Here is a 13,865-nt window from a genome sequence, read left to right on the forward strand (position 1 = left end):
TTATCTTTTGTTTTTTTTTTTTTTTTTTAGTAAGCTCTAGGCCCAACATGGGGCTTGAACTCATGACCCCAAGATCAAGAGTCACGTGTTCTGGGGGGCCTGGGCGGCTCAGTCGGTTGAGTGCCCAACTTCGGCTCAGGTCATGATCTCACGGTTGGTGAGTTCGGTTGGTGAATTCGAGCCCCACATCAGGCTTGTTGCTGTCAGCGAGGAGCCTGTGCTTCGGATCCTCTGTTCCCCTCTCTCTCTGCTTCTCCCCTGCTCATGCTCTCTCTCTCTCTCAAAAATAAAATAAACTTTAGAAAAAATCTATGCCTTATAAGAACCTGCTATATTAAAAAAAAGATGAAGAAAAAGAAGAGTCACATGCTCTACCCATTGAGCCAGCCAGGCGGTCCTGGGGCATTTCTTTTTTTTTTTTTTAATGTTTTAAGTTTATTTTTTATTTTTTTAAGTTTAATTTATTTACTTTTGAGAGACAGCGAGAGAGTATGCACACACATGCGCATAAGTGGGAGAGGGGCAGAGAGAGAAGGACAGAGAGAATCCCAAGAAAACTCCATGGTGTCCCCAGGAAGCCAGATGTGGGGCTTGGACTTCGAACCGTGTGAGATCCAGACCTGAGCCAAAATCAACAGTTGGGTGATTAATGGACTGAGCCACCCAGGCACCCACTGTTTTAATTTTAGAATAATTTTAAATGGACAGAAAGTTGCAAAGGTAGTACAGAGTGCTCCAGTATAGTATACCCTTTGCCCCTTTTCTCCTGACGTTAGCATCTAGTATCTTCCAAAACCACAGCAGCTGGGGCACCTGGGTGGTCATTCAGTTAAGCATCCGACTTCAGCTCAGGTCGTGATCTTGCGATTTGTGGGTTCGAGCCCTACATCAGGCTCTGTGCCGACAGCTTGGAGCCTGGAGCCTGCTTCGAATTCTGTCTCCCTCTCTCTCTGCCCCTCCCCCACTCACGCTCTGTCTCTCTCAAAAATAAATATTAAAAATTTTTTTAAAAAACACAGCACATTTGTCAAAACTAAGAAATTTCTGTCAGTACAGTATTATCAGTTAGACTACAAATTCTGGGTTCACCTTTCTCACCGTAACTGTGATCCTAGTATGTAATAATACCTATTTATCCACTGTTATGGTTGAGTTTTTAAAAAATGATAAGAGAATGCAACCATGACTAGAAATTACTGGAACGCAGCGGCCTTTGAGGGGTCCATCTGGCATCCCCCTGGTGTCAGGGCTCGTGCCTGAACCTCTCCCTGCAGCCACTGGGAGGCTTTGTAACCACGCTGGAGCTCTCTCCCAAGCCATGGCCCCAAGGGAAACAAGAAAGCTTTCTGCAAGAAAAGAAAAGGTTAAAGAGCAAGAACCATCTATCTGTGTAAGGAAAGGGCGCACTGGCCACTCTTAAGTGGAAATCCTTGGGAGAGGATGAGCTGGACCATATCCAGGTCATTACCTGGTGTCAGCTTCCTTGAGAGTCTACACAAACCCCTTCTGGAGAATTCAGTGGGTGAGGGCATGAGTGAATCCTAGAAAGCACATGGCTAACCGTACGTAAATGAGTGTAACTGTCATGGCAGACACGTGGGCCATGTCCCTCCCAGCCAGCCTGAATGTGGTCAGCCTCGTGTCTTCCACCTTGAGGAACACCCCCAGCCTTCCACAGCTTTCATGAATGGGAGCCAAGAAGCACGTTTATTGGGGGAGAAATGAGCCCCTTGGGTGTGGATCCAGCAGCCAGTCGGGGAGGAAGAACAGGGTCTCCATCATGGCTAAGACAAGTCAACCACAGACAAGAATGTGGTTTGTGTCCACCCAGCCATTCTCTCCTCAGGTTAAAAATCAAAACAAAACCTGGGGTGCTTGGGTGGCTCAGTCGGTTGAGCGTCCGACTTGGGCTCAGTTCATGATCTCAAGGTTCATGGGCTCAAGCCCCGCATCAGGCTCTGTACTGACAGCTCAGAGCCTGGAGCCTGCTTCAGATTCTGTGTCTCCCTCTCTCGCTTGTGTGCTCTCTCTCTCTCTCTCAAAAATAAATAAAGACCAAAAAAAATTTTTTTTTAATCAAAACAAAACCAAAAAGTACGATGGCAGTTGGCGTGCTGGGAGTGACAGCCCTCAACATGCACGTCCCTGGAGTCATGTGGTCCTACTCGGACTGGTTGACCTGTAATCTTGATACCAGCTGCCATGCTGCGATTTCCATCATCCTTGGGGTTCCCCTCACTTCCCTCCTGTGAAGGGCCCCCTGTGTGCCTGGGATCTCAGTTCCTTCTTTTCCTGAGTGATGCTTTCATTTTATAAAGCCCATCCCCCAGCTTCTTGAGGAAGGTTTCTCAGGAGGTAAATGTTTTAAAGCTTGTGCTTCAGAAACTGTCTTCAGCTACCCCACCTCTCTCAGCTGATAGTTTGGCTGGCTATAGAATTCAGGGACAGGAAGTCGTTTCCTTCAGAAGTTTGAAGGCATCGTTCCCTTGTCCTCTCATGGGTAATACAGGTGGTCCCAATGTACGATGATGATTCAGCCTATGATTTTTCGACTGTTACAATGGTGCAAAAGCAATACGCATTCAGTAGAAACTATATTTCAAATTTTGGATTTTGATTTTTTCTGGGGCTAGTGCTATGCAGGATGATACCCTCTCACAATGCTGGGAAGAGGCAGGGGACCATGGCTCCCAGTCAGCCCCGCGATCATGAGGGTCAATAACCAATACATTTATAAGCATCTGTTTTTCACTTTCAGTCCAACATTCAATATTGACATAAGATACTCAACACTTTATTGTAAAATAGGCTTTGTGCTAGGTGATTTTGCCCAACTGTAGGCTAATATGTAAGTGTTCTGAGCATGTTTAAGATCGGCTAGGCTAAGCTCTGATGTTCAGCAGGTTGGATACATCAAATGCGTCTTTGACTTCTAGTACTTTCAACTTAAAAAAAATTTTTTTTAAATGTTTATTTAATTTTGAAGGAGAGACACACAGCGTGAGCAGGGAAGGGGCTGAGAAAGAGGGAGACACAGAATACGAGGCAGGCTCTAGGCTCTGAGCTGTCAGCACAGGGCCCAACACAGGGCTTGAACCCACAAACTGTGAGATCATGACCTGAGCCGGTCAGATGCCCAACCAACTGAACCACGCAGGTGTCCTTAGTACTTTCAACTTATGATGTGTTCATCAGGACATACTCCCATCATAAGTCAAGGAAAATCTGTATCATTCTTGAAAAGTCTCAGACCACCCTGTTTCTTGACCTTTTGCTGTCATTGATGGTGATGGTGACAATGACCTTCCCATTCCAAAGCTTAGTAATCTGTATGCATATTAGGAAAATTAGCCCTTCATGTGTGATATGATTTGTATTTTTCTCATTTTGCGAGTGTTAATGCTGGATTGGTCAAATTTAGACATTATGTATTAAGTCTAAATTATGAAAGATGAAGATTTGGATTTCTTACCCAACCACCTTCTTGCTCCCTTCCCTGTAGTTTCCGTTATTAGAAGTAATGTTACTGCATCTCATCTGCTTGCAGATAAGCTCCTGACTGGTGAGCTTCTGGAGTAAAGTGAGGATGATCTAATCACATCTGATAAGGTTGCTATAAAAGAATCTATTAAGAAAACGATGTGGCAGGAGGGCACCTGAGTGGCTCAGTCGGTTGAGCATCTGACTTCAGCTCAGGTCATGATCTCACAGTTCATGAGTTCAAGCCCCGCTTTGGGCTCTGTGCTGACAGCTCAGAGCCTGGAGGCGGCTTCGGATTCTGTGTCTCCCTCTCTCTCTGCCCCTCCCCACTCAGTCTCACTCTGTCTCTCTCAAAAATAAATAAACTTTTTTTTTTAATGTTTTATTTATTTCTAGGAGAGAGAGAGAGACAGCATGAGCAGGGGAGGGTCAGAGAGAGGGAGTCACAGACTGAAACAGGCTCCAGGCTCTGAGCTGGCAGTCAGCACAGAGCCCGACGCGGGGCTCGAACCCACGAACCGCGAGATCATGACCTAAGCGAAAGTCGGACGCTTAACCGACTAAGCCACCCAGGCGCCCCAAAAATAAATAAACTTTTAAAAAATTTTAAAAAGAAAAAAAGAAAATGATGTGAAAGGACAGATCGACATCCATCACCATCAGCGAAGCTGTTGCCCTGAATCTGCTTTGTGCTGAAATATGAGTGATCACTTTGAAAGTGTGGCAATTTCTATTTTAGAGTGTGGTTTTCAGAGTTTTTTGGTTTTTGTTTTATTTTTAGAGAGAGAGTGAGAGCAGGGGAGGGAGGCAGAGGAGAGAGACGGAGAGAGAGAGAGAAAGAGACATTCCCAAGCAGGCTCAACACTCAGCGCAGAGCCCTACGTGGGGCTTAATCCCATGACCCTGGGATCATGACCTGAGCCAAAATCAAGAGTCAGGCGCTCAACCAACTGAGCCACCCAGGCACCCCTCAAAATTTTTTGTCTGCAATTCAGCATAAGAAATGTATTCAAATCACAACCCAACCTGCACACACATCTGCGCATTTATTAACTAGTTGAAAGTTTTGCATAACTTGTGTGAAATTCACAAAGCAGCATTGGCTGAAATGATCTCTTCTGCTATTGTTTCATCTTTGTTTTCAGATTCCCATACAAATCCACCTAATTAATCTCAAGGCCTCAGCAGATCCAAGGCCTCCTTTCTGTAACATATATGTATTTAAAAAATTTTCTGCACAGATATTTTTGTTATTAATTTTTTTAATGTTTTATTTATTGCTGAGAGAGAGAGACACACAGCATGAGCAGGGGAGGGTCAGAGAGAGAGGGAGAAACAGAATCTGAAGCAGGCTCCAGGCTCTGAGCTGTCAGCACAGAGCCCGGCGGCTGGCCCCAACCCACGAATTGTGAGATCATGATCTGAGCCAAAGTTGGACGCTTAACCAACTGAGCCACACAGGCACCCCTGCACAGATATTTTAAAATTTATGTTTTATTCAACCTGAGTGATGTTATAATTTCCATTACAATTGCAATGCAACAAGCCCACTTTGAGCATACAGTTCAATGACTTTTGACAGTTGTATACCACCCCAGTCAAGGTAAAGAACAACTGCTATCGCTCCAGAAAGTTCCTTTGTGCCTCTTTGCAGTCAAACTTCTCACCACCCACCGCCCACCCTCCTGAGTAACTGCTGTTCTGATTTTTATCACTGTAGATTAGCATTATAATAAATATTTTTTAATGCTCCTCTTACCACCCTGAAATAAAATCTACAGACAATATAACCTACCCACATACAAAAAGGTTTGTTTTTTTTTTAAATCAAGATAATGCCCTTATTGTGATATAAAGAAAGAATAAGAGTAAAGTAATTTGTAATATACTAATGAAAGACTCGGGCCTGATAAAGCTGAAAAGACATAATGATGGGGCTGGGAATGTGTACCAGGCGCAGAATCTTCCTGAATGCTCTCTGACTGCCACAAACAAAACTGACACAGTATACCGTATTCGTGGTTTGAAGAATCCAATGGCGAACAATGAACAAACCTCCCTTGTAAGCTCTATTTGATTCCTGGAAAATGTACGACTTTGTTTATGGGTATATGGAGCTCAGGGCTGGACCGGGGTAATTATAAACAGGCTCTTTACCTCCACGACTGTCTCATGGATTGGAGTGTGGGACTCTCTGTCTGGGGCACTGTGGGAAGCCTCATGGGACATTTGGCATCTTGGTGCCCTGGTCCCCTGTCCAGGAAGTGATGGTGGCTCACCCTAATCCTGTAACAAAAACCTTCCTCCAGGGGCGCCTCAACCAGTTGGCTAAGTGTCCGACTTCAACTCAGGTCATGATCTCGCGGCCAGTGGGTTTGAGCCCCACGCCGGGCTCTGTGCTGACAGCTCAGAGCCTGGAGCCCGCTGTGGATTATCTCCCTCTCTGCCCCTCCCCCGCTCACGCTCTGTTTTCTCTGTTTCTCAAAAATGAATAAACGTTAAAAAAACCTTTTTAAAACCTTCCTCAGTTTCCCAAATGCCCTCCAAGAATGATCTTCAATCCCAATTCCAGGAGCCCCTGGCTGGCTCAGTCGGTAGAGCATGTGGCTCTTGGTCTCAGGGTTGTGAGTTCAAGCCCCACACTGGGCATGGAGCTTACTTAAAAATATATACAATAGTATAACCACAATTCCAAAAGTGTTGCTTTATAGAATAGTTCCTCCCATTTGCGGGGTGCAGGGTTTAAATGTTGGGCTGCCTGGGAAGAGGGAGTAAGCAGCCAGCGAACACAGCTGGATTCCAGCTCCCCTTTCCACTTGCCCCCCTGGTCCCACCTAAACCCTCCCCTCCAAGTCCCTCCTGAAAGTTCTGGGCCCCTCTTTCTGTCCCAGAGTGCACTGCTCCCCCAACGGGTTGAGTTCCAACTTTGGGAAATGTGTTGACAGATCTATCCCTTTGTGTGGTCTTCCTCTGCCACCCTTTCCTTTACCTTTTAGGATTTCTCCTCCCTTTTCCTCCTTTATAAGGATTTCAGGGAAATCTCGATATTCTAGGGAAGAGGGCTGCAGGCCTTTAGGCCAAGTCCAGAAGAAACATCCGTGTTTACTCTGGGCTGGAAAGGGGGCCCCCCCGGAAGGGGGGGGCGTGGCCAACTTGAATCAGTCAAGCCAGAGACTGAAGAGCATCAGGATTTGTTAGGGTGGCTTTGGGCACATTCAGTTTCTTAACCCCTCTGGACTTCCATGTACTCAAAGAAAAGAATGCAAATGATGATGATGATATTTATGTAGAAATCAAGTTCATTCAGCAGGCCTGATACGCATTCCCAAGAGGCACCTGTTTTCATGACTGGCCCTCGATCAGCCCCCGGCAATGGAGCTATTGAATATTTTGATAAGATTGTCTTGGGGCGCCTGAGTGGCTCAGTCAAGGGGGTGTCTCATTTCAGCTCAGGTCATGATCTCGCAGTTCGTGGGTTCGAGCCCCACATCAGGCTCTGTGCTGACGGCTCAGAGCCTGATGCCTGTTTCAGATTTTGTGTCTTGCTCTCTCTCTGCCCTTCCTCTGCCTATTCTCTCTCTCAAAAATAAATAAATAAACATTTTTCTTAAAAAAGACTGTTTCGCACACTTGGGGTCTTGAACCACCCTTGTGCTTGTTTGTCCAGATAGTTTGTGCAAAAAATATAACTTGTAGCTGAACATCTCCTTTCCTCTTGAAGCTCTGGAGTTTCAGGACCTGGTCGGGCTTCAAACACTGTGTGCTTCCATGGCCAGCCTCCAAGAAAACCCTAGATTCCCAGGCTCGAGTCAGCATCTCAGGTAGACAGCATTTGGCGTGTGCCGTCACCCATCATTGCTGAAGGACCTAAGCTGCACCCTGGGGAGCTCCCCTGGGGGGCGGGAGGTGGAGGGAGGGGCGCTTGGAAGCATGCTCCCGGTCTCCGTGTATTTCTCCCCATGCACCTTTTCCCTTTTGCTGTAATAAACTACAACTGTGAGCATTACACCCTCTGAGTCCTGGTGAACCACCAAACCCGAGGGCAGCCTTGCAGACCCCCCCAACACAATTCCCAAGATGCTTTGGGAAACAGTAAAGGAAACCCAAATCCAAGAGGCTTTGGAGATAAGGGCGTCTTCTCCTCTCCATAACCAGGAGGTACATAACACCTGGCTTGGTGCAGTAGCTCAGTGATGGCAGCAAGGGACACCTCTGTCCATTTTTCTCCCCCATCATCCTCAGCATGTTGGCGTCCATCTTGGGAATTGTCACCCAATTGTCCTAAGATGGCCGTCAGGGCCTCCTTCATGACTGTGTCTTCACTTAACCTTTGCCACAAGAAGGAAACATTTTTATTTATTTATCATTCTTTTTTTTTTAGGGAGAAAGAGAACATGCACATGTGCAAGCACACGTGGGTAGGGGAAATGCAGGGGAAGAGAGGAGAGAGAATCTCAATCAGGCTCCATGCTCAGCGCAGAGCCCAACTCAGGTCTTGATCCTACAACCCTGGGATCATGACCTGAACCGAAATCAAGAGTCAGAGGCTCAACCGACTGAGCCACCCAGGAGCCCTAGGAAAGAAAACGTTTTATACACACACACACACACACACACACACACACACACTGTAACATACACACTAAAAAGTCCATAAATATATAGCATAAATGGTTTCTCACAGTGTAAGCACTCACGTAACAGGCAACCCAGCCAAGGAATAGAACATTGCTTCAAGTTGAAGTCCTCCTCATCACGCCCCCTCCCAATCACAGATCCCCCCAACTCTAGAAGGCATGTGTTTCATAGCGTTTTTTTTTTTAATGTTTTATTTATTTTTGAGAGAGAGAGGGAAACAATGCAAGCGGGGAGGGATAGAAAGAGAGGGAGACGCAGAATCTGAAGACAGACTCGAGGCTCTGAGCTGTTAGCACAGAGCCCGACACGGGGCTCAAACCCACCAACTGTGAGATCATGACTTGAGGTGAAGTCGGACCCTCAACTGACTGAGCCACCCAGGCACCCCTATTTTTTTTTTTAATATTTTTATTTATTTCTAGGAGAGAGAGAGAGAGACAGCATGAGCAGGGGAGGCCAGAGAGAGGGAGTCACAGACTGAAACAGGCTCCAGGCTCTGAGCTGGCAGTCAGCACAGAGCCCGACGCGGGGCTCGAACCCACGAACCGTGAGATCATGACCTAAGCGAAAGTCGGACGCTCAACCTACTAAGCCACCCAGGCGCCCCCAGGCGCCCCTATTTTTAATGTTTATTTATTTTTGAGAGAGAGAAACACAGTGCGAGCAAAGGAAGGGCAGAGAGAGAGGGAGACACAGAGTCTGAAGCAGACCCCAGGCTCTGAGCTGCCAGCACAGATCCTGACGCAGGGCTTGAACTCATGAACTGTGAGATCATGACCTGAGCCAAAGTTAGACGCTGAGCTACCCAGGCACGTCTCATAGTTTTTATCGAACAGGATAAAGTCCCCCAAATTGTCCCTGTCATTCTTCCCACAGACCTGGACATTTCTACCTCAAATGAAACTAATTCCCTAAGATTATTACTGTCTGTACCTGACCCAGAATGGGGTTCTCTTTGCCAGGGAGAAGGGGCTGGGCTGTGAAGTGGAAGTCCATTAGCTCAGAGGTAGCAGATCTACCATCTGTAATAATGTTGAGCATCAGGTGGGACCCCCATCCCTTCTGAAAGCCCCAGGGGGTTCCAGCCCTGCCTTTGGTGAGTAGAATCCCCCATCATAATGGGTGTTTTGTTTGCCAAAATACCTCTTTTTACTAAAAAGTTTTAAACATACAGAAAAGTGGATAGAACAGTATAATAAGCCCCATCCATTACCTCTGTCCAGATTTAATAACTGTTCATGATTTGCCATGTTTGCTTTGTCCTTATTTTTTTTTTCCTGAATCATGTGGGAGTAAATTGTAGACATGATGACCATTCATCTTAAATAGTTAAGCACACATCAGATAAGAACCAGGTCATTCTCTTACTAAATGCTCTACAGGGGCGCCTGGGTGGCTCAGTCGGTTGAACGTCCAACTTCGGCTCAGGTCATGATCTCAGGGTTCATGGGTTCACAGCGCATGTCGGGCTCTGTGCTGACAGCTCAGAGCCTGGAACCTGTTTCAGATTCTGTGTCTCCCTCTCTCTCTGACCCTCCCCTGCTCATGCTCTGTCTCTCTGTCTCTCAAAAATGAATAAATATTTTTAAAAAATTAAAAATTGAATTAAATTAAATTAAACCTTGGGGTTCCTGGATGGTTCCGTTGGTTAAGCATCTGATTCTTGATATAAGCTCAGGTCTTTCTTGATCTCAGGGTCGTGAGTTCAAACACTGCATTGGACTCTGCGCTGGGAGCAGAGCCTACTTAAATAATAATAATAATAATAATCTTAAAAACAAAAACCACACTACCAATATCCCCCCCAAGTCCATAATATCTTCTCCTTGGTCCATTTCAAATTTCCCTAATGATCTCAAGATTGTCTTATAGTGGTTTCCCTCCCTTCCTTCTTCCCTCCTTTCCTTCCTTCCTCCCTCCCTCCCTTCCTTCCCTCCCCTTCTTAATTTTTTCAAGTCTCAGTTCAATCAAGATTCACACGTGGCATTTGGTTGTTACATGCCCTTAGTCTTTTTTAGTTGGGAACAGTTTCCCTCAAGTACATACTTTTCTTTTCGATGACTTGACTTTTTAAAGTTCAGAATGGTTGTTCTTCAAATCCCACATTCCGGATCCGTCTAATGCTTCCCTCATGGGGTCATCAGACTTACCTCTTCATCCCCAGCTTACGGGCTTCAAGTGCTCAAAGCCTTTTATATCCCGTATCTCATTCAGTTCCCACCGTACAGGAAGCAGGTTTCGTTACTAGTCATTTCCACTTGACAGCTGAGGAAATGGAGAGATTAGTTTGTCCATGTCATCTATGTAGTAAGTGGCAAACCCTGGACTTGAACCCAGGTCTCTCCCATTCCACGGCTTAACTGGATATTCGCCAGCCCCCTCCCCTCCCCTCTTTCCTAGCCCTTCCCGCATCTCCCACCCTTCCACGGGCATTGAGAAACATGAACGTGGACTTGACCTACAGGTGCCTTTCAAAAGCATCCTAGAAGTCGCAGCTTACTTTATTTATTTATTTATTTTTTTACAAATAGTTTATTGTCAAATTAGTTTCCACATAACACTCAGTGCTCATCCCCACAAGTGTCTTCCTCCATGCCCATCCCCCCCTCCCCCCCACATCCATCAGTCCTCAGTTTTTGTCAGCATTCAAGAGTCTCTCATGGTTTGCTTCTCTCCCTTTCCCCCACCATTTCCGCCCTTCTTCTCCCCCTTGTTCCTCCGTCAAGTTCCTCCTAATCCTCCTATACGTGCAAACATATGATATTTGTCCTTCTCTGCCTGACTTATTTCGCTCAGCATAACACCCTCAAGGTCCATCCATGTTGCTACACATGGCCAGATTTCATTGTTTCTCATTGCCATGTAGTATTCCATGGTGTAGATAAACCACATCTTCTTGATCCATTCATCTGTTGATGGACACTTAGAGTCGCAGCTTACTTTAAATCATCGTAAATGGAATCTTTCTGTTGGATGCTTGGTGCAGCTTGGTGACAACCATCAACCCTCACTTGGGCATCTAGGCTCTGGGCACCCATGCATATAAAGAGAAGACCCAAGAAAGAGAGAGGGTGAATCTTGTGCCCAAGCCTCCCAATCTGGGTCCATCCCCTGGGTTTCTCTGAGGCCGTGTTTCTCAAACCTCAGCAGCTCAGGCACCGCTTTTGAGATTTCAAGCCATATCCGGGACTCCTTGAACCATTATTCACTTAGCATTTTTCTGTTTAATGTTCTTGCAAAGAAAATACTAGGCTATTTACATAACAAAGGTTCATTTGATGTAGGAGGAGCTGAAATCTCTGTAGCCTGCTCTCCTTTGTGGGGAGATGACCTTCTGAGAAGAAAAGAGTAACAATTTCAAGAGAGACCGAGATGGTTTTGTCAAGGGTGGGTAACTGGCCGGAGAGTTGCAGAAGAGACAGGGATGAATGGCTGGGTGCCTGCAGGGAGGTAACAAGGCCCGAACCCCGGGGGTTAGAGATGAAAGTGTTTGCTGCTGTCAGTGGTGCTGGGTGAGATGGGGTACCGGTTTCTCTGAACATCTTTTTGTTTGCTTTTATTTCATTTTATTTTTATTTTTTTAATGTTTTATTTATTTCTGAGAGAGATAGAGACAGCATGAGCAGGGGAGGGTCAGAGAGAGAGGGAGACACAGAATCTGAAGCAGGCTCCAGGTTCTGAGCTAGCTGTCAGCACAGGGGGCTCGAACCACGAACCATGAGATCATGACCTGAGCCGAAGTCAAGCGCTCAACTGACTGAGCCCCCCAGGTGCCCATGTTTGTTTTTATTTTTTAGAGAGATAGAGTGAGGGGAGGGGCAGAGAGAGAGGGAAACACAGAATCGGAAGCAGGCTCTAGGCTCTGAGCTTTCAGCACAGAGCCCGACACAGGGCTCGAACCCACAAACCGCAAGATCATGACCTAAGCCGAAGTCTGTCACTGATCTGACTGAGCCACCCAGGCGCCCCGTGAACATCTTTGAATATCTCGGAGTTACCGGTCAACTAGACTGCCGGGCTGGGCTTCACAGAGATCTCTGCAGCACAGGGTAGGGGAGAGAGGCCTGTCAGAGAGAATGGTTACTCAGGGGCTCAGGAATAGGTAAGAGGCCAAAAAAGTACTAGTGAAAACAGGCTGTGTTCAGAGCTCTCAGAAACTCACCAGAGAACGTTTACACGCGCACACACGCACGCGCACACCCCCCACGCACGTGCCCCCTCCACCTCACGCACGTGCGTGCATGTGCACACACACCCCCTACAGGAACTCCAAATATGGACCGCAAGTAACAGGAAACATACCAACACCTGCTGGCCCGGCTGCTGCTTGGAGACGCAGTTGGCTGCGCTGTGGGCTGGTTTCAGCTTCAGCCTCACATTACGGAAGGCGGCCAACCCCAGTGTGACATGCTTCCCTGCTTGAGTTCAGCAGGAGAAAGGGACAGAGACAGACGGCCCGACAGAGATGGGCATAGAGACAGAGAGAACCTGTGTCTTCTGAAGGACCTTCCCTCAAGAGCGAGCGGGGCATTCGGGAGGAGCTGATAGTAATAATACTGGTTAATATCTTCCTGTCGCGGTGTCATCAGCCCGAAGATGCCCTATTTATACGAGGCATCTTAGAAAAACCAGAGCTGGGGCACCTGGGTGGCTCCATCTGTTAAGTGACTTCCGCTCAGGTCATGATCCTATGGCTCGTGAGTTCGAGCCGCGCGTCGGGCTCTGTGCTGACAGCTCAGAGCCTGGAGCCTGCTTCAGATTCCGTGTCTCTCTCTCTCCTTCTCTCTCTCTCTCTCTGCCCCTCCCCTGCTAGCGCTCTGTCTCTCTCTCTCAAAAATAAATAAGCTTTAAAATGTTTTTAATAAAAAATTAATTAAAAATTTTTTAAAGAAAAAACAACTAATTTAACCATGACACCATCTATTTTAACACACAGCCCTATTCCTTAGATCAATAACACCCTCTATATTAGCTCATTTATTCTGGCCACAGCCCTGTGAGGTAAGTAGCATCTCACCCCGTTTCACACATGGGGAAACTTAGGTTGCAGAGACCGAACAGCACAGCCAGGCACGGGACAAGCCTGACCTTGAACCTAAGGCAGTCTGGCTACAGAGTACCTGCTCTAATCTCCTCGCCACCCTGCCTCCCCTGTCCGAGTTTGGAGCTATTTGAGAAGTAGCTGCAGGAATAACACAGGCAGACATAGGAAGGTCTGCTTGTTGGTGAGGCTTCGACAGGTGGCTACACGGGGCTTCCCAACACCCCAAGTCGAACCTGTTCTCCGAAATGTAAGCTTCTCTCTGGTAGGATTAGAGGCCCATGGATGAGTTCCAATGACGATCTTTCCTCCTCCTGGCGGCATCATGAAGGGCCGACAAGCCAAGGGTCTTCCCCAATCGACAGTCACCTTGCAAAGTACAGGGAAAGGGAAAAAATCTTTTCCTCTACCCGTGGTTAACGACAAAGTTCAACTGAGTAAACGTGAAGATTTCGTTGACTTTATTCAAGGATTCATGAATCGAATTGACCTAGATATTCAAAGAATTGGACTTAACTCATCACTTAGGAAAACTTGAAGGTTTCAGGTTACCCAAAGGAATAGGGAAAACTATTTAAGAAGTCCACCTAAGAAGTGCCTTGGTGGCTCAGTGGATTAAGCGACCAACTTTGGCTCAGGTCATGAGCTCAAGCTTTGTGAGTTCGCCCCCCACATTGGGCTCTCGTTGTCAGCCTGAAGCCTGTCT

The 13,865-nt window shown here is 46.7% G+C and overlaps 1 protein-coding gene across 1 annotated transcript in view; it reads right to left on the bottom strand.

Moving 5' to 3' along the window:
• Nucleotides 1-13,523, bottom strand: part of ACP7 (acid phosphatase 7, tartrate resistant (putative)) — a 41,832-nt gene extending 28,309 nt beyond the window's left edge. Inside the window, exons 1-2 of the mRNA XM_077773868.1 lie at nucleotides 13,396-13,523; nucleotides 10,269-10,383 (exon numbers count right to left, since the gene is read on the bottom strand). The gene's annotated coding sequence lies outside the window, so the exon portion shown is untranslated. The remainder of the gene's footprint in view (nucleotides 1-10,268; nucleotides 10,384-13,395) is intronic.
• Nucleotides 13,524-13,865: the final 342 nt, after the last annotated feature.

Source organism: Crocuta crocuta, unplaced genomic scaffold (genome assembly GCF_008692635.1).
Source record: "Crocuta crocuta isolate KB4526 unplaced genomic scaffold, BGI_CrCroc_1.0 scaffold267, whole genome shotgun sequence".
NCBI lineage: Eukaryota > Metazoa > Chordata > Mammalia > Carnivora > Hyaenidae > Crocuta > Crocuta crocuta.